Source organism: Oryctolagus cuniculus, chromosome 9 (assembly GCF_051225735.1).
Source record: "Oryctolagus cuniculus isolate XC-2025 breed Fujian yellow rabbit chromosome 9, ASM5122573v1, whole genome shotgun sequence".
NCBI classification, from domain to species: domain Eukaryota; kingdom Metazoa; phylum Chordata; class Mammalia; order Lagomorpha; family Leporidae; genus Oryctolagus; species Oryctolagus cuniculus.
Window position 1 is genome coordinate 127,024,207 of NC_142875.1, and position 17,982 is coordinate 127,042,188.

At 51.0% G+C, this 17,982-nt stretch overlaps 1 protein-coding gene across 5 annotated transcripts in view; it reads right to left on the reverse strand.

Moving 5' to 3' along the window:
* TMTC1 (transmembrane O-mannosyltransferase targeting cadherins 1) overlaps positions 1-17,982 on the reverse strand; it is a 256,056-nt gene that overhangs the window by 202,729 nt on the left and 35,345 nt on the right. The gene's annotated exons all lie outside the window — the stretch shown is intronic.

Sequence of the window (17,982 nt, forward strand, 5' to 3'; positions counted from 1 at the left end):
ACAATGCGGCACCAAAGTATAAGGCTCCACTTTCACACCCACACCCTCATGGGCCACGACAGGCAATGAACTCTGCAGGGCACAAGGCAGCAGCACCAGATGCCGGCAGAGCCCCAGATGTGGAGAAAGCAGCTGGCAGGGAGAAGCCCCTGTCCACCCAGCAGCTCAACCTCATCCACCACTCTCACTGCCCCTGCTGGGCGGCCCTGCTCAGGAAAACACCAACTATGACCACCAACACGGGCCACCCACACGTGCCAAAGCGGGGCACTACAGGCTGTGCACGCATGGGTGGGGCTCAAAATCATCCAGCCTATTCATTCCAGGCATCAGGGAGAGGAAGGGACAGATAGGAATGCCTGGGGCTGCCCCGAGTCCTGCCTGGGGCTGCCCCGAGTCCTGCCTGGGGACGCAGACCCCACTTCCTTAGCTGTAAGCCCTCTGCCCCCTCTTCTCACAGCAGCCAGCCGGACTGGACGAAGGGCAGACTTCCGGGACCTGCCTTGGACTCTACGGAAACAGTACTTGTTGGTTCACTTTTTTAACAAGATCCCTGGAGGAAGCCCACACAGGCACCTGGCAGCCTGAAATGCGCTGCCTCTGCACACGAGCTTCCTGGACATGGATCTCAGCTCCGCCCCTACTGGCTGAGATCCCTTCCCCTCTAGGTCTCAGTGCCCACCTGTGTAACGACCACAGCACCTGCTCACAGCATTGCCGCGATGAACGTGCCCTACATGGCTCACTCCACACTGCAGTGGCGGCCAACCCTCCTTCCTGGGACGGAAGCTTCATCTGTGGCTCGGGTCTCTCCTGTGTGCCGCGCAAGATGCAGCCCACTCTGCTGCTTACCTGAACTTGGCCTCCATATCTGCATCTGTACCGTTAGGAGCCTGGTAGAAACCAGCCGTGCTGCTCAGGAGACAGAGGGATTATCTGTAATGTGTGTTGCTTAAAATCCTGAGCCTGAGGCTTTGTGAAATCATGTTTCCCCATCTGCTTGCAAGTCTGACCCAGGGATGCCCTTGACGCCACAGCAGAAGACGCCACGGATTCTCTGCCCACGCACTTCCTTCCCCCACCTACACATTTAACACAAGCAAGCAGGATGCCACACCTGAGCCCCCTCTGAGAAGGACCACCAGGGGGCGGCAGTCCCAGGGGGCAGGTATGCGCAGGAAGGTGGCTTGGTGCTTTACTGATGCCAACCCAAGTTCTCAGCTGCTTTTTCGTCCGCTGTTGCCAATCATAATAAAAGCTGGTAATCCTAGAAATAATGGTTCTCAAGTTCCAAAATCTTAATGGCCAACTTAGCGCTAACCTAGTGGAGGCAGAATGGGGAAGGCGTCAGCATCAGGAATTGTTCCTCTCATTATCTGTTCACAGAGGAGAAAGGCTCTCGGATCAGTGACGTTTTTGCTAGCATGTTACTGATAAGCAAGAAATTTTTAACCACTGGAGTGGGCCACCCTTGTGGCATGGCAGATAAAGCCACCGCCTGCACTGCTGGCCTCCCATATTGGAGGGAGCACTGGGTCTAGCCCCGGCTGCTCCACTTCTAATCCAGCTCCATGCTAATGTGTCTGGGCAGGCGGTAGATGGTGACCCAAGTACCTGGGCCACGGCCACACACGTGGCAGACCGAGATGGAGTTCAAGGTTCTTGGTTTCCACCTGGTTATTTCCATTTGGGGAATGAACCAGGGGACGGAAGATCCGTGTGTGTGTGTGTGTGTGTACAAGTGTGTGTGTGTGTGTGTGCCTCCTTCTCTTTCCCTCTGTCACTATGCCGTTCAATAAATAAATAAATACACCTTAAAATTTTTTAATCCCTGCTTTATGCTAGGCACAGCAGGAACTCAGTGACACAAATTTAAACAGAATAGATTTTCACAGGATGAAGAATGTCATGAATGAGAATTTGGAAGAAGGGGTGATCCATAGGACTAAAATAAAATTGAGCAAAATCTATTCCTAGTGGTTTTCTGTCCATGAATTGTAGGTTCAGTTAAAAGAGTATTTAATTCAGCAAAGAATTTACTATACAAGTCTAAATGTCCAGCAAAGTGGATTTTTCGGAGGAGCGTACGCTCTTGAACAAACAAAAATCTAATTATCAACTCCTGCTGCTTTTCAAGCAAGCACTACAAGAAGAGGTTGTAAAGCTGATGAATCCCATGTTAATTTCATTTTTTTCTCTCCTTTACCTGTAAAGAAGTCTGGTTAGGAAGACTGTCAACACATAAAAGCAGACATTCTTTTTCATGTTTTGGAGCCATTTCAATGCACAAAAGAGGAAGTGAAGTGGTACTTTTTGGTTACATGAATGTACACACATTTTTCCCATCACTGTAGTTACCACTTTAGTTACACATTTAAAGATTTTTGGTACACGATGGACCTACTTCTTCCAAATCAAACTATCAGTTCCTATGCAGTTCCTGAATATTCTCTCCATTACGCTACGATTTTTCTTGGCTACCAATTTCTTTTGCTCATTCCTTTTTTTTTCTTTCCTGTAACATTCAAGCAACTTTATTCTTAGTTTCCTAAACTCAGACATATGATTATTTCTTTTTTAAAAAGTATTTATTTATTTATTTGAGAGGCAGAGTTACAGAGACAGAGGTAGACACACACAGATGGAGCTGTGCCAATTCGAAGCCAGGAGTCAGAAGATTCTTCTGGGTCTCGCCCATGGGAACAGGAGCACAAGCACTTGCGCTATCTTCCACTGCTTTCTCAGGCCATCAGCAGAGAGCTGCATCAGAAGAGGAGTAGCCAAGACACGAATCGGCGGCCACATAGGATGCCGGCACTATAGGCGGCGGCTTAACCTACCTCCTATGCCACAGCACTGGCCCCATGACTATTTCTTATGATAAGAATCCACTTTGCTTAGATTTTTTTCAGTATAAATTAAGTGCAAGATATGGTATTAAGCACTATAGAGATTTAAAAATAAGGAAAGACTGACCCCACAAAGACTGCAGTATCTTTCGGTAAAAGGCCACACATAAAGCTTACAAACACAGGGCAGACAAACCGGCAAAACAGGGCTACATGCAAGGGACCTCCAGCAAGGGGACCAGACACAGGTGGTGCACAGTTACGAGGACTGGAAGAGTAGGCTGTGTATAGGAAGAAAGGACTGATCAGTGAGAACAGGAAGGGACAAGGTGAGGGAGAAGAAAACCACGCACCTGGAAACCCAAGGCGCCTTTCAATGCAAGTGAGCCACACCTGGCTACAGGGATGCCTTCCAGGAGAAAGGCCCCGGGGGATGAGGACGAACAGATGACTCCAGTGGCCTCTGGACACCAGCAGAAAGAGGTACCACGGAGCCGGGCTCAGGGATGGCTTCCAAGGCCAGACACACCCTGTTCTAACCCTGGTCCCACTGCCGACTACTCTGCACCCAAACTGCGGACAGCAAGAGGACCTGGCCCAAAGAGATTCTTCAAGTGTGCTGCAGTTAAACACTTACCACGCTGTAGCATGTAGTTCATTTGTGCTTAGCACAGTTTTTGTTTGTTTTTTTTTTTTTTTTTAGTTTCTTCCCATTATCACACATGTGAGGGGTCTGGGTCTTGTGTCACCCTCGGCGGGGGGGCAGGGGTGTCTTGGTATAAAAGGTGGTGACAATCGCTCTCCTGGAAAACCAGGCCCAGCGCCCAGTGTGGACAGAGGCAGCCACTCTTCCCGCAGCCCCTCACACGCAGGCTTTTCCCGGTGCAGCTTGCACTCAGCCCGATGGCACGGCACTGCACAGGCTCAGGGCCTCCTGACATCACCGACGCTCTCCTGACAACGCCTTGGACACAGAGGCCATGGTCGACGGGCCACCCTTAGCACCCCTTGGAAACGAATGACTGTCACTTTTTTTATCCAGAAGGCCAAGGAGCTCAGAGCCCTGCCCGTCAGCAGAACGAAGAGCCCACAGGAGCCAGGCCACAGCCCCACCTGTCGCCTCGGTCACGTCTCTTTTCCTTCCAGAACTTGCCTATGCTGGTCACACCTCTGCAGCTCCGGAACACACTGGGCCTTCTCTCTCTGCAGCCAGCTGCAAACTCCCCGCGTGGGAAGCCCCGGGGGGCGGCCAGTTTACTCAGGCGGCTCCGGCTTCCTGTTCCCGCTCGCTCTTCCTCCTGTCCCAGTGCCACTACGCTCACTCTGCTCTCCCACCTGGGGAGCTTCCCATGTGTTCAACAACCAGAGGCCATTTGTCTCCCTTGCACAGGAAAGCACTGGAGGCTGCTCACTTATCTTCCTTGGAAGACCCACACCCAACACCTCATGGGAGACATAACTCGCTTCTGCAGTCACTGTCTTAGTCTCTCAGCCTCGTCATACTGCACTGATGCCGGCTGGCTCCCTCTGCCCTGGTACAGAACAGGGCCGATGATACACAGCGATGCACCTGCCTTCTCACGGAGTGGAACAAAGGTATCCGCCAAAACTACGCGCCGTTCCTTCTGCCCTCGCCCAGCACCGCCTGCTGTCTTCTTCCATTTCTACCCGTCTCTTCAACGTCAGGGAAACCCAATCTAAGAGTCACGGGGACGATCTACGCCTCTGACACGCCCCGCTAAGTTTGCCTGCCGCTTATCTGGCACTTGCCTGTATTAACCTGAAGGAAAGCTGGCCTGTTCTGAATTTGCAAGCAGGTTCTATGTCACCCGGGAGAACTCACAGGTGGCACCTTGCCTTGATCTCCATCTCTTGGGGCTGCAGCAGGCCTGGGCAGCCGCAGTGGTAGACCAGAGGCTGTGGGTCCAAATCCTGCCCCTTTGCGACTGTACACAAGCTCCCTGAGGGTGCCTGTCCCGTTTGCCAGCGTGGCAGGAAGGCCTGCGCCCCGGGACAAGCGATGGGCGGCAGGGCCCCACCATGGTATCTCCTCACCCATGGACAGAGGCCCCATATTGGCTCCCTTTTTCTTCCCAACACAAAGAAGCATCAAGACAAACTCTCCCGACAATGAAACTGGGCACCCCACACTGCCCAGGCGGCTGATGCACCCCCTCCAACCCCAGCGACAGCTGCAAACAGTTTCTGGTTGGGGACTGGCGTTGTGCTGGCCCCGTGCTCCTCACACACTTCGTGTCATTTACAGTAACTAGGATTAGATATTCCTATCTTACAGCGTTGGGATTAAGTTAACCCAGGTTTTTCCTGCAACAAACGAGCAATCTGGGACTGAAATTCACTGGGAGACCTCAGGATCTACACACCTTGCACTGAGCAGCCCGTTGCGTCACCATTATTAAAGGTATACCAGGAGGTTGGGGCCAGCGCTGTGGCTTAGCGGGTAAAGCCACCACCTGTAGTGCCAGCATCCCATATGGGCGCTGGTTGGAGTCCTGGCTGCTCCACTTCCGATCCAGCTCTCTGCTGTGGCCTAGAAAAGCAGTAGAAGATGGCCCAAGTCCTTGGGCCCCTGCACACATGTGGGAGACCTGGAAGAAGCTCTTGGCTCCTGGCTTTGGATCAGCACAGCTCCCGCCGTTGCGGCCAGCTGGGAAGTGAACCAGCAGATCGAAGACCTCTCTCTGTCTCTGTCTCTGCTTCTCCTCCTCTCTCTGTATAACTCTGACTCTCAAATAAATAGATAAATCTTTAAAAAAATTTTGTTTTAAATTTTTTAAAAAGAGAAACAAGGAGGAAAACTCGACAATCGCTTCTGGAGGAAATTTCATCACTAGAATCCTCCAAGTCAATGCAGTATCTCCCGTATGTGAACACCATATTCTGTGTCTTGCTATTTACCCTCCAAAACGAGGAGTCTGACGCACAGGCTCGGTCAGAATTTATCTTGGCAGCAAACAGGTGCACCCGATGTGGAGCTGCACTTGCTGGGCCACTTAGGGAGGCACAGTCAATACAGGGCTGCAGAGCGTCCAATCGATCAAGCCAGAAAAGGATATTTACTCTGCATCTGCTCATTTTCTTTGCCAAGCAGAAAAGCAATTATCTGCGGCAGCACAAAATACAACAGCTGCTTGGACAGAACACACCTAAGAAATGACTGGAATCAGAAGCTGCAAATCAGATTTATAAACTTAGCATACTGAGCTGGGTAACTGGAGGGGATTAGCAGTCCCGTGAAATTCCTATTATTTTCTGCTCTCTGGAAAATATGTATAAATCGAGAAATAAATCAATTCCCAGGTGTGGCTAAATGGCTTTCTTCCGTTGTGAGCTAAGAAAACCATGCACTCCCAAGGTTCAGGTTAACTTTTCTTAAATATGAAGATTCTACAAAATTCAAAACTACAAACTTGAGTCCAGAACTTGTTCTGAAACAGTCAACCCTGACACTTCAGTAACAAATTCCACCTGGGCTCTCTAATCACACCGTCCAACACGGAACCTACTGCAGGTACGGATGCGACTGTGCCCTCCACTCCCATCAACGGCAGCCACAGTCCAATGGCACTGCTCTCAGGCTGCTCCACACCAGGACACCTGCCTGCTTTCCCCGCTCCACTGCCCCCGCGTCATGTCCTGAGCTGGCTGCTACTGCACGTGTGCGCTTGCACAAAGTCCCAGCAGGTGCACACCCTGTGCCTGCACCTGCACTGTGCTTTCTGCAGAGAAGCGGCCACCTTGTCCAGCTCAGCGCCTCATCTTCTAAGACCCAGCAGGAGTCACACTTCCCAGCCGGTAAGCTGACCTCCACTGTGTATCCCGTAATTGTTAAAACTGCCCTGCATGCTAACTGTGTGTATGACTTCTCCATCAAGATGCCAGCTAACCCAGCCTGGGGCACTCAGTCTCGGTGCCTAGTACTGGGAGTCACAGCACAGTAGTTCTAGTCCACTTCGTGCACAGACTTGAACTGAGAGATAGTATCTGCCTGGAACTGAGGCAGTCCCAGACTCAAATTAAGAAAATTCAGCCTTTAAAAACGGGAGGGAGGGGGAAAAACACAGACCACAAAGTCCCAAAGAGGCAAAATAAATAAATAAATAAACGTTTTGATCTTGCCAGTCTTCGTGTCCAGAAACAAGGCCCCAGCCCAGTCCTTGGGAGCTGTTAGATCCTAATGCATCCTCCTAATAAATGCACCAATGTATTTAAGTAAGTATTTTTTAAGTTTTACTCTTTGTAAGCAAATGATGCCTAAGACATTCATATACAGTAAATGTTTAATATAATAATGTCTGGCAGCCCATGAGCTGTCTCTCAGGAGTCAGTGTAGGTCAGTTTGCAAATGTACAACTTTATACCTAGAACAGCTGACAGCAGAAGACATTTAATCCTGTAAAGTTTCACCTTTTAAAATATTGATGCTTTCCATCTACACATGTGGCCCAAGACTTCGGCAGCCAAGAATCCAGGGCGTGAAAGGCAAATGATGAGAGAACACGCACTAGCAACATGTCCTCCACCATCTGCTCAGTGCCTTACAAGAAGCCCCCATTACAGAATCTCATTTCAGGCCCAATCTGCAGCTTCCCCCCCACCCCAACTCCCAACCACACACACACGCCAACGGGCTCTGAGGCCCAAAACAGAAGAGGAAAGGTGACAGCACAGTCTCATGAGAGCTTGAAGACAATCCAGTGACGTGAGGCCACTGCACTGCGTGTCACCTGCACTTCTTACAGGTGAGAACAAACACGGCCCACGGAGGTAAAGCAACCGGGCCAGGGGCCCCGGGCCATGGCAGGTCAGAACCCCAGCAGGACGGCGCCTCCCCACCAGCCAGCCAGGCTCCTTGGACCAGCTCACGCTGCCTCTCATTTCTGTCTCCAGCCAGCACAGCCCAGGAAACAGCTATTCTCTTTCCAAAACAAAAACATCAAGAAAAACGCATCAGCACCTCTGTATCGTTCAGCTTTGCATCAACAGCAAGGGGGCACAAGCAGGAGTCGGAGCCTCCGAGACGCTCTGTTCTCTTCGCCGTCAGCCAGCATCTCATCTGCACGTGTTGTTTGCAGACATCCTGAAACGTTCGCAGCCAGGCATCCGATCTCAACTCCTCCGACACAGGTCCCTGCCCTTCGCAGGTCCAAGAAGGCAAACACAGAGCCCTGAGGACAAACGATCCAGCTCACCCTGAGTCGGCGCCGCAACCCGAAATGCAGTTTTAGAACCAACGAGATCATTGTTTTGTTTTGTTTTCAGATTTGATTTATTAGAAAGGCAGAGCTGCACACAGAGACAGAGGCCAGTCTCCCATCCACTGGCTCACAAATGCCCCCAACCAGGGCTGGGGCAGACCCAAGTCAGCAGTCCATCCGGGTCTTGTACGTGAGTGAGAGGGACTCCCAGGGGACACGTCAGCTTGAAGCTGGCGAGAAGTAGTGCTGGAAGTCAAACCAAGCTCTGGCAGGTGAGGTCGGTGCACCCCAAAAGGAGCCTTATCCACAGCATCACAATGCCCACCCAACCACTTTTTTCCCCTCATAATTGCGGTATGGATCATTATTCCCTACACAAAGCCACATTCCTTCCATAATCACAGGGAAAAATCATGGCTGGGAGCCAAATGCAGAGCTTGAGAAAAACCTATAACGAAGACACAAGCATCAGGATGCAAAGCTCTACCACTCAACAGCTGGACAGTATCAGCCATTCATGAAGGACCTGGTGCTGACCCGGATCTTAGGATGCACACACGGTGCCCTCCCTCCACCCACCTCTGGCAGCTCGCTGGGGTACTCTTCTCCCCACATTATGATATATTAATTGTCTTCACCCCCTACAAGTCTACGTTTCTACTCCCTTTGCACACTTCATCAATACTCCCATAGACTAAAGCATTAAGGGAAATCATTAATGGCAGCCCCTCACGGAGACTTCAGCTCAGGGCGATTTGAAAATCAATGTTTATTTCCAGCTCATATATAAAGTCATAAAATTCATGGTTTGAGTAATATGAATGTATTAAAAATTCACAAATGAAACACATCTTCCCATATGGTTATAAGGTTCTCTGTCTTTTAAAAAGACTGATAAATTAAGTCCTTATTATTTGATGTCCAACCTAACGATTTATTCATAAAGTGATGCTTTACTGAATGGTGATTTTAAACACATCCAAAATTTTTATCACAAAGAAGCCACTGTACGTCTCAGAAACTCAGCGCGAAGCATTTCTTTGAGAGGATGCACATGAGGACAACACTCCTGGGTCAAGAATGGAGAGTGAGCTCAGGCACCCCACTGTCCTGCCGAACTCTGGTGGACTTCTCATCAGCAATAAAGGGAGGGTTGCCTTCCCAGTCCATTTCCCTCTAAAATAATGTAAGCTCCTAAAAAAAGCAACACGAGCACCACAAGCAAACCAGATCAAGACCGTACAACCTTGCCTCACAAACCAAGCAAAGCAAAGGGGAATGAGGTAAAAAGCAAGGATTTCTCAACAGCTCGCCAACACTGGTTTGGACATGAAATGAACATTAGGATTAAATCCCAGCAATGGCACTTTATAAACTCACAGCTGAAAGCTATTTTAAGCTCTTTTTACCTACAAAGGGATTTCAAAACCTCATGGAAAAATGCAATTAAATGATAAGTTTATTATGATGTATAAAAGAAAACTTGAATCCTTGCAGTCTTAGTTTTGATAATATGCATGGTCCATAAGCTTTTTCTTTTTTTTTTTTTTTTTTTTTTTTTTTTTTTTTTTTTTTTTTTTTTGACAGGCAGAGTGGACAGTGAGAGAGAGAGAGACAGAGAGAGAAAGGTCTTCCTTTGCCGTTGGTTCACCCTCCAATGGCCGCCGCTGCAGCCGGCGCACCGCGCTGATCCTGGCAGGAGCCAGGAGCCAGGTGCTTTTCCTGGTCTCCCATGGGGTGCAGGGCCCAAGCACCTGGGCCATCCTCCACTGCACTCCCTGGCCATAGCAGAGAGCTGGCCTGGAAGAGGGGCAACCGGGACAGAATCCGGCGCCCCAACCGGGACTAGAACCCGGTGTGCCGGCGCCGCAAGGTGGAGGATTAGCCTATTGAGCCACGGCGCCGGCCCTATAAGCTTTTTCAAAACCCCCTGTACACATGGATTTCAAAAATCTCTGCACAAAAAGAATCCTTTAATCCCATTGCCATGAACTTTATGGAGTACTCTCGCATTAATTTATTTTCGACAGTGAGTCCATGGGGCAGGTACTAGTATTACACCCATCTTACAGGTGAGGAGACTGAGACACTGAGAATGTAAGTCATCAGGAACGCAGGCTAGGCAGCAACAGGGCAGAGTGAGAAGCCAGGCGCTCTGGCATGAGTCCCTGTGCTGTCCCCAGTGCCTCCGTCACGGCTTTCCACGGGAATTAAAACGGCAAGCTGGAAATCCAACGTGTAACACAGTGTCTGGCCCTTGTTACAGATGACCATGGGCCCATAACGTCAATCAGGAGGAAATTCATGATCCCGATGCTTACTGAGGGAGGGCAAGAGAATTTCCAAATCATTGAATTTCCACAAGTCTGTTTCCCCACTGCTGACTGAATTCTTAACTTTTCTTCCTTTAACTGTTTCAAGCATGCCTGTCTGTAAGATTCTGTGACTCTTAATACACATGGGTGCCCAGCCAGCCCCTTTCAGAGCAGCCAACGGAAGATGCACCCAACGGTGTGAAAGCTGAGGACCTGGTCGGCGCCGCGGCTCACTAGGCTAATCCTCCGCATTGCAGCGCCAGCACACCGGGTTCTAGTCCCGGTCGGGGCGCCGGATTCTGTCCCGGTTGCCCCTCTTCCAGGCCAGCTCTCTGCTGTGGCCAGGGAAGTGCAGTGGAGGATGGCCCAAGTGCTTGGGCCCTGCACCCCATGGGAGACCAGGATAAGTACCTGGCTCCTGCCATCGGATCAGCGCAGTGCGCCGGCCGCGGCAGTCATTGGAGGGTGAACCAACGGCAAAAGGAAGACCTTTCTCTCTGTCTCTCTCTCTCACTGTCCACTCTGCCTGTCAAAAAATAAAAAAAAAAAAAAAATAATGAAAGAGAGAGAGAGAGAGAGAGAGAGAGAGAGAGAAAGAAAGCTGAGGACCTGTGCCCAAGTGGGCAACCACGTTCTTGTGAGAGACGCAGTCACCTCTGCCCTGAGGGCTCAGGCGGTCACGCTGCTCCTGCTGCAGCCACCGCACTCTCTCAGCAGATGACACGGAAACGCAGAACGCAGGGCACGAGGAAGCTGGGGGACGGAGCCCTCCCTCAAAGACAATGCAATCAGCCACAACCTCCCCACAGCAGCTAAGAGCCCTCACTGGGTTCTGCAGACCACAGGGAGTGCCGTTGGGTGGCCATGAGGTCACAGCTGCCCCGTTTGAGCCACACAGGCCAGGGGTCACCTCCCGCAGATGGAGCCCGTTAAGTGGGAAAGCGCAGATCTGAGCTCCCTTTCCAAGAGCCAGTGGTGACAGCGAGGGCATCGCATGCCAGGCAGCAACACCTTGCATCCTCATGGTGCTCCCTTCCGACATACGGCCCTGTGTGTCCAGTTGGAAAGCAGGTGCCTCGGCCTGACGGCTCCACACCGAGAAAGCCAAGAACTCATCATCCACAGACTGAAACTCACAGGGGACCAACGACTGCCAAGATCCGGTACCCAGACAAGAGCCAGCGGCATGAACCCTGGACTGCCAGCAGTTGGCAGGTCCACCCACTGCTGTCCAAAAATGAAACCTATCTTGCCTCCTTCGCCTGGGGTTTATTTGGAAGAGGCTATAGTGGTGAGCTCTGAATGAAGGAACACTTCATTGAAATGATCCCTTTTAGAGCTGAGCACATTCCAGGAATCACAGATGATTTCAAGCCGCTTCCAGATGCACCGTTCAAGGTAATTCTGGCTCCACCAGTCTAAGTCTGGTTCCGAGGGGGCAACATCACTCTGGCTAACGCTCAGAAAGCAGAGTGGGGGGGGGACTTTCCTCAAATTCTCTATCCACAAAAGAAAATACTCTTGGGCTAAGTTTTGCTTTTGAAACAAAGATATTTTAAACCAACTTGGGAAACCAGCTTGCGTAAACCAACCAACCCATCGAGCAACATCCAAGCCACACCGATGCTGGTACCCAGGTAAACAGGGCACAATGAGGAAGCCAGAACACCAAGCGACCCAGTCAGCTCATTTCTTAAAGCAACACTTCAGCTGAATTATATTTTCTTAAATTAAATTCTCACCATTCCTACTACTCCTATAGCAAAACACCACCATCTGTCCAACCTTCCCAGGAAACTTCTCCACAGAAGGACACTGGCCTGCAGTGGTCGCCACCTCCCTTCTCTACAACCCCACAAGCTACCAGGCACGCCAGCAGCACAGGTGCACCTGTGGGGACAGCAGCTGGGCAAAGCTGCGGTCAAGCCAGTTACATTAAAAATTAACAGGGGGAGAGAGCATCCAGCCTTGGGATTAAGACCTGGGCACTGGCTGGCACCGCGGCTCACTAGGCTAATCCTCCGCCTTGCGGCACCGGCACACCGGGTTCTAGTCCCGGTTGGGGCGCCGGATTCTGTCCCGGTTGCCCCTCTTCCAGGCCAGCTCTCTGCTGTGGCCCGGGAGTGCAATGGAGGATGGCCAAGTGCTTGGGCTCTGCACCCCATGGGAGACCAGGAAAAGCACCTGGCTCCTGGCTCCTGCCATCGGATCAGCGCGGTGCGCCGGCCGCAGCACGCCGGCCGCGGCGGCCATTGGAGGGTGAACCAACGGCAAAGGAAGACCTTTCTCTCTGTCTCTCTCTCTCACTGTCCACTCTGCCTGTTAAAAAAAAAATAAAAATAAATAAAAATAAAAAATAAAAAAATAATAAAAAAAAAAAGACCTGGGCATGCGCTGTGGGAGTACCTGGGTTCGATTCCTGGTTCCAGCTCCTGACACCAGTTTCCTGGCAGTGCAGACCCTGGAAGCAGAAGTGCTGGCTCAAGTCACTGGGTTCCTGCATCCTGTGTGGGGGAACTGGATTGAGTTCTTGGATCCCAGCTTGGACCCAGTCTAGCCCTGGCCATTGCAGATATTTGAGAAGTGAACCAGCAGATGGGAGCATTCTTTCACTCCCCCTCCCCCCCCCCAAAAAAAAATAAAAAGAAAGGGAAAAATCTCAGGGCACATACAGGGCAAATATGATAAAAGAATACCATTTGGATGTTGTACCCAAATGATAGGACTCTGGACGAAAACAAGGTCTTGACGGAGGCAGGTGTTTGGCAAAGTAGTTAAGACACCACTTGGAACTTTCAGGCCCCTGCTGACAGAAGGCCTGGGTTCAAGTCCCAGCTCAGCTTCCAACCCAGCTTCCTACTCTTACACACGCTGGGAGGCAGGAGATGATGGCTCCAGTGTTGGCTCCCTGCCACTCACCACATGCAATTCTGAGCTCTTGGCTTCTATCGTGCACATCCGGGGAATAAACCAGTGTCAGTGTCCTCATTGGTACAATGGGGGTAATACTAGCACCAACCTCATGGAGGTGGGTGTGTGTGTGTGTGTGTGTGTGACTCGTGCTTTCTCTATACCTTCTAAATACAACCATGATACTAAGACACAGAGTTGCTTGATAATAATGTGCGTGATGCTGGCTGGTTTGGTCAGTGTCATTACATAACGCAGCCTGCAAATTATCTTTCCTGGACACATGCACGTTTCACTCCCACTTCTCCCAAACTAGACTGAATACAGTCATTTAAAAACTGCCTCTGAAGGCAGAAGCATGGAGGCATTTATAGCATAGAGGAGGGTGAATCCCACGGTGAAGTGCGACCCCGTCACCTTTACACAAGGCAAAGGAGCCAACAGGAGCTTCCCAGCACCATAACAGAGTTTCAGGTCTCTTCAGTGTAAGATGTTGGTTAATTCCTGCCGCCATGAGATGCCTTGTGTGAACGGGACTCATCCGTACAGCGTGCATGTTCCTTAAGTGGGAGATGGGGACATACTAGCTAAATACACACCTACAAACTTCACTCTTAGCTGCTGGACCCAGTTTCTGTGTGGACCCATTAGTTCGCCCCCACTTCTTTTATTCCAGCCATTTCATTTCTGGAAGCAGCAGCCAAATCAGGCTGAAGATGGCTCCGCTGAGATCAATCAATGGGAAAATGAGAAGGGGGCAGGAACCCTAGAGAGCCTGGGTGCGACTCGCCAGTAATGCAGGCTCCCAGCACAGAGTCTGTTCTGTCCACTTCACCCCTCAGGGAGCTTCTCTCCAGCCCTGTGTGAGGCTGGCAGTCAGAAGGCCTCCTCACAGGACCCCGTGTACGGCAGAAAACCTCAAAATCCTACCATGGGAGGTTAATTTGCATAGCATTTCTTATTTTGGGGACAAAGAATGCAATCCCAGGTGTACTGAAATAAAATATTAAAATGACCTTGAAAAGATCAGCAACCCATTCTACCAACAAAGGTCAAAACATTCATATCGGTCCCAAGTCTCCTTAATTCAGTTATGTTATAACTTCACTTTAGTGCCAAACTGTTCTCTAGGATAAACCTGCCTTTTGTTTCTTACTCCTGTGTAAGGTATATACAGGGACAAACTATTCAGATCCAGTAAAGTGAAAATCTCACCACCATCCCACCACACAGGTGAAAAAAAAAACAAAAAACAAAAACATGCTTTTAACAAAAATGTCCTAATCCAAAAATCAACCAATAGCAAATGACCGCAAGGTTGTAGAGAACAGGGTACCCTCACACCCTGTTGGTGGGAAAACAAATTGGAAATATGGAAAACAGTATGGCGATGCCTCAGTTCTGGGTTTTCCTTATGCTTGCTTCCCAAAGGCCAATCCCTAATTCCATAGAGAAACAGATACCAAAACACACGCCACAGCAGGAGTGCTCCCCACGTTGGGCAACCTCGGAAAACCACACCTGAACTGCTGGAGTCAGCCCCCTAACAGTGCATGGCACACAAACGCGTGCCCCCAAGAGCCTCAAAGCTCAACCTCAACCACCCCCGAAGTCCCACCCGCAGCCACTCCCTGCCTGGAGGCTGCAGCTTCACCGTGTCTGCAGTACAGGAGCAATGACCACGACACGGCTGGCTTCCACGTGCCGAAGGGGCATGGGATCCTAGGGTGCCAATCCTGCGGCAGCCGTCAGTCCAAACAGCCCGACAGTGACAGATACGTGGGACTGGTGTTTCCCCTTACAGAGATGAGAAAACTGGGGCTCGCAGACACAAAGTAATCGTCTGGGTCGAGCCAGCAAACACTGTGCGTGCACAGCAAGGATCTTCCAAGCTGGGATGGCGCAGCCTCTCTGAACTTCAATTGGCTGAACCAGATCATCTTCTGCCAGAGATACGCACACAGTTTTCAAACAATAACTTTAATACTACCTAGGTTTATGCTCAAATAGACAATGCTGCTCCTTTCCAAAGAGAAAATATCGGACAGCATTCCCTACCTTGAAGGAAAGTGGCCCGCGACCATGAACTTGTAAGTCGCTTGGTTCCAGCTGCCCTGCCCACTGCCATCAGTCCACCATCACGCCACTGTTCCCCACACACAGTGTGCTGAAGGTTAAGGAAGTGAAACGGAATCTACAGAAGAATGCTGGATGCCAGGTACTCAAAGCGAGTCAGGGCTATCACACTGCGTACCCGAGGATGAATTTAAGAATCTTTTCTACCCTTGGAGAGTTCACGGGCCGGCCAGTGCCATGGAGAGGGATCAAGGTGACCTGTCCACCACCCAAAGCCAGGACTCTGGACTCGATGCCTGGCACAAGGTTACAAGGCCAAGTTCCTGGGCACCGATCCTGACCCTGTCACTCACTAGGTGAGTTTACGCAAGGCCTGGAGACCTCTAGGAGTCTCAGTTTCTCACATCAAAGGGAAGCACTGGCTGCTGAGACACTGTGTGGGATCACACACGGGACGTGCCTGCGCCTGCCCCGCCGCACAATGTTGCATGGGCGTGGCTCACACCGGCTTCCTATGTCAGGAATTCTGTGACGTGGTTATTAACAACAATGAAATTAAACCATGTAAACGTAATTAAACCGTATTACAAAGATAAGGAATTCTCAAATGCCATCATTTCCCAATTAGGTCACTTTACTGTGACTTACGCTCTTGAAATTACTTATGTCTACTGCATGCGCTCAGGAAATACTCAGCTCTGAGGGGGGCACGTCCCTCCCAACTCCACCATCAGCGCCCTCACACTCACAGATTAAAATCAGCCACGGAAAGAGAATTTATATGCAAAGAGGCAAACTCATTAAGTGAGAATTTCCTTTCTTTGCAGAGCCTATAAACACAAACACACACACACACACACACACACACACACACACGGACATTTACTATCCTTTGGGTGTGGTTTGTTCCTCCAAGCTCGGGCAGGTGTTTAATCCCCAAAGCTACACACTGAAGGTACAAAGGGTAGGAAAACTGACCCTGACCGTGACCGTGACGTCCATGAGTAGAGCTGTTGGGAAGAAATCAGGGTCAGACGGGCATAAGGATGGAGCACCTACAACCAAATCCTGGTATCTGAAAAAAGAGGGCTATGAGCCCGACAGACATGGACACAGACACACGCACGTCCTCTCCGCTTGATGTGACGCGGCCAGGAAGGGCCTGGCCAGAGCTGAGCTGATGCCAGGGCCATGACCTGCAGCCCCAGCACATCTCTCCTTTAAAAGTCTGTCTGCCTCAGGGCTTTTGTTACAGTAGCAAAAAACAAAGCCGGCTAAGGCACATCCCTCCAGCGACCACCCTTTTCCCAACTCCTTCACCGCTACGCTCCCCGTTTCACCCCAGCGTGCCTTCCCATCCCCTCACTCACTTGCTCCTGTCTCCAATACTGCAGCACCTGCTCTTGGCCAGCCGCTAGGGCAGGAGCTTGGGACACAAGCATGAGCGGACCCCACAGGCACAGCCCTGCCCCGTCCTCTCCTGCTGGCTCACCCCCAAAGCTTCCAAGTCTCTCGAAACTCCTTCCCTCTCCTTATTTACCTCCGGTCAAAACCCCACTGTTTCTCCAACTCAATCTTGCAGTCCTGCCTGGTGCACCACGGCAGAGGTCGACATTCTCTAGGCACCACGACTGCTCCTCGTGCTCCTGGCCCTCCTCTCCCTGGAAATTCACTCACTACTGGGGTTCTGTCCTCCGCCACGCCGCTGGGGAGCTCACCGCCCCTTAGGTTTCCTTCCCCTTCCACCCAAGCACTTCAGCCTGGAGCCCCCAGATTCTCATGGCCTTGACCCCGTGACCCTAATTCATCCATGCTGCTGGGTTCATATCCAGGCTACACCCCAAAGCCACAGCATCTTTTCTCTCTGGCTCCACCACGCTCCGTCAAGACCCCTTCTCTCCCCCGTCATTCTGCAGGGAACCCCCGCCCCCCGAGCCCTTCCATTCTCCACCCTCATCCCCCAGGTATGCACGCAGGCAAGGACACAGGGATGGGTTTAAGGAAGAAACATCATCACATCCTCCCACACTCTACAAAAAAACACAGCCCTCCAGGGCCTTCCCAGGGCCCACACAGCACAAGCTCTACCCTCACCCACTCCACTCCCCACTGGCTTCAGTCTCAGGCTAGACACCATCTCCTCCCCACAGGTCTTTGAACATGTCTGCAGGGTTGGTTCCTCCTTCCTCCAGGAAGCCTTCCTGGACTGACACTCCGCAGGCACCACCATGCTCTCACACAGCCTGCCCCACCCTCTCTTTGGAACCCACAGCGCTCATTCGCTGTGGGCGACCTCTTGGCTGTCCTCCTCTGCAGAAGGGGCACACAGCAGCCAGGGTCTCACCTTCCCCCTTCTCCAGGACATCCCTGTGGCCAGGAACATGCCCGGCACATGGGAGACTCTGCACAGGAACTGACCGATGAATGAAGCAGCCAAGATCCAAGAAGCAAAACAGGTATGACCAAGAACCTTTAAGGGTTAGTTTCAAGGTACCCCGAGGAAGACCAGGACAACAATGTAAAGTGTCAAGTACCAGAACGGCGAAGACAAGTTCCATAAAACGCAACAGTCAGGAGCCCGCTGGGCTGGGCTGGCTCTAGCACCCTGGCTTC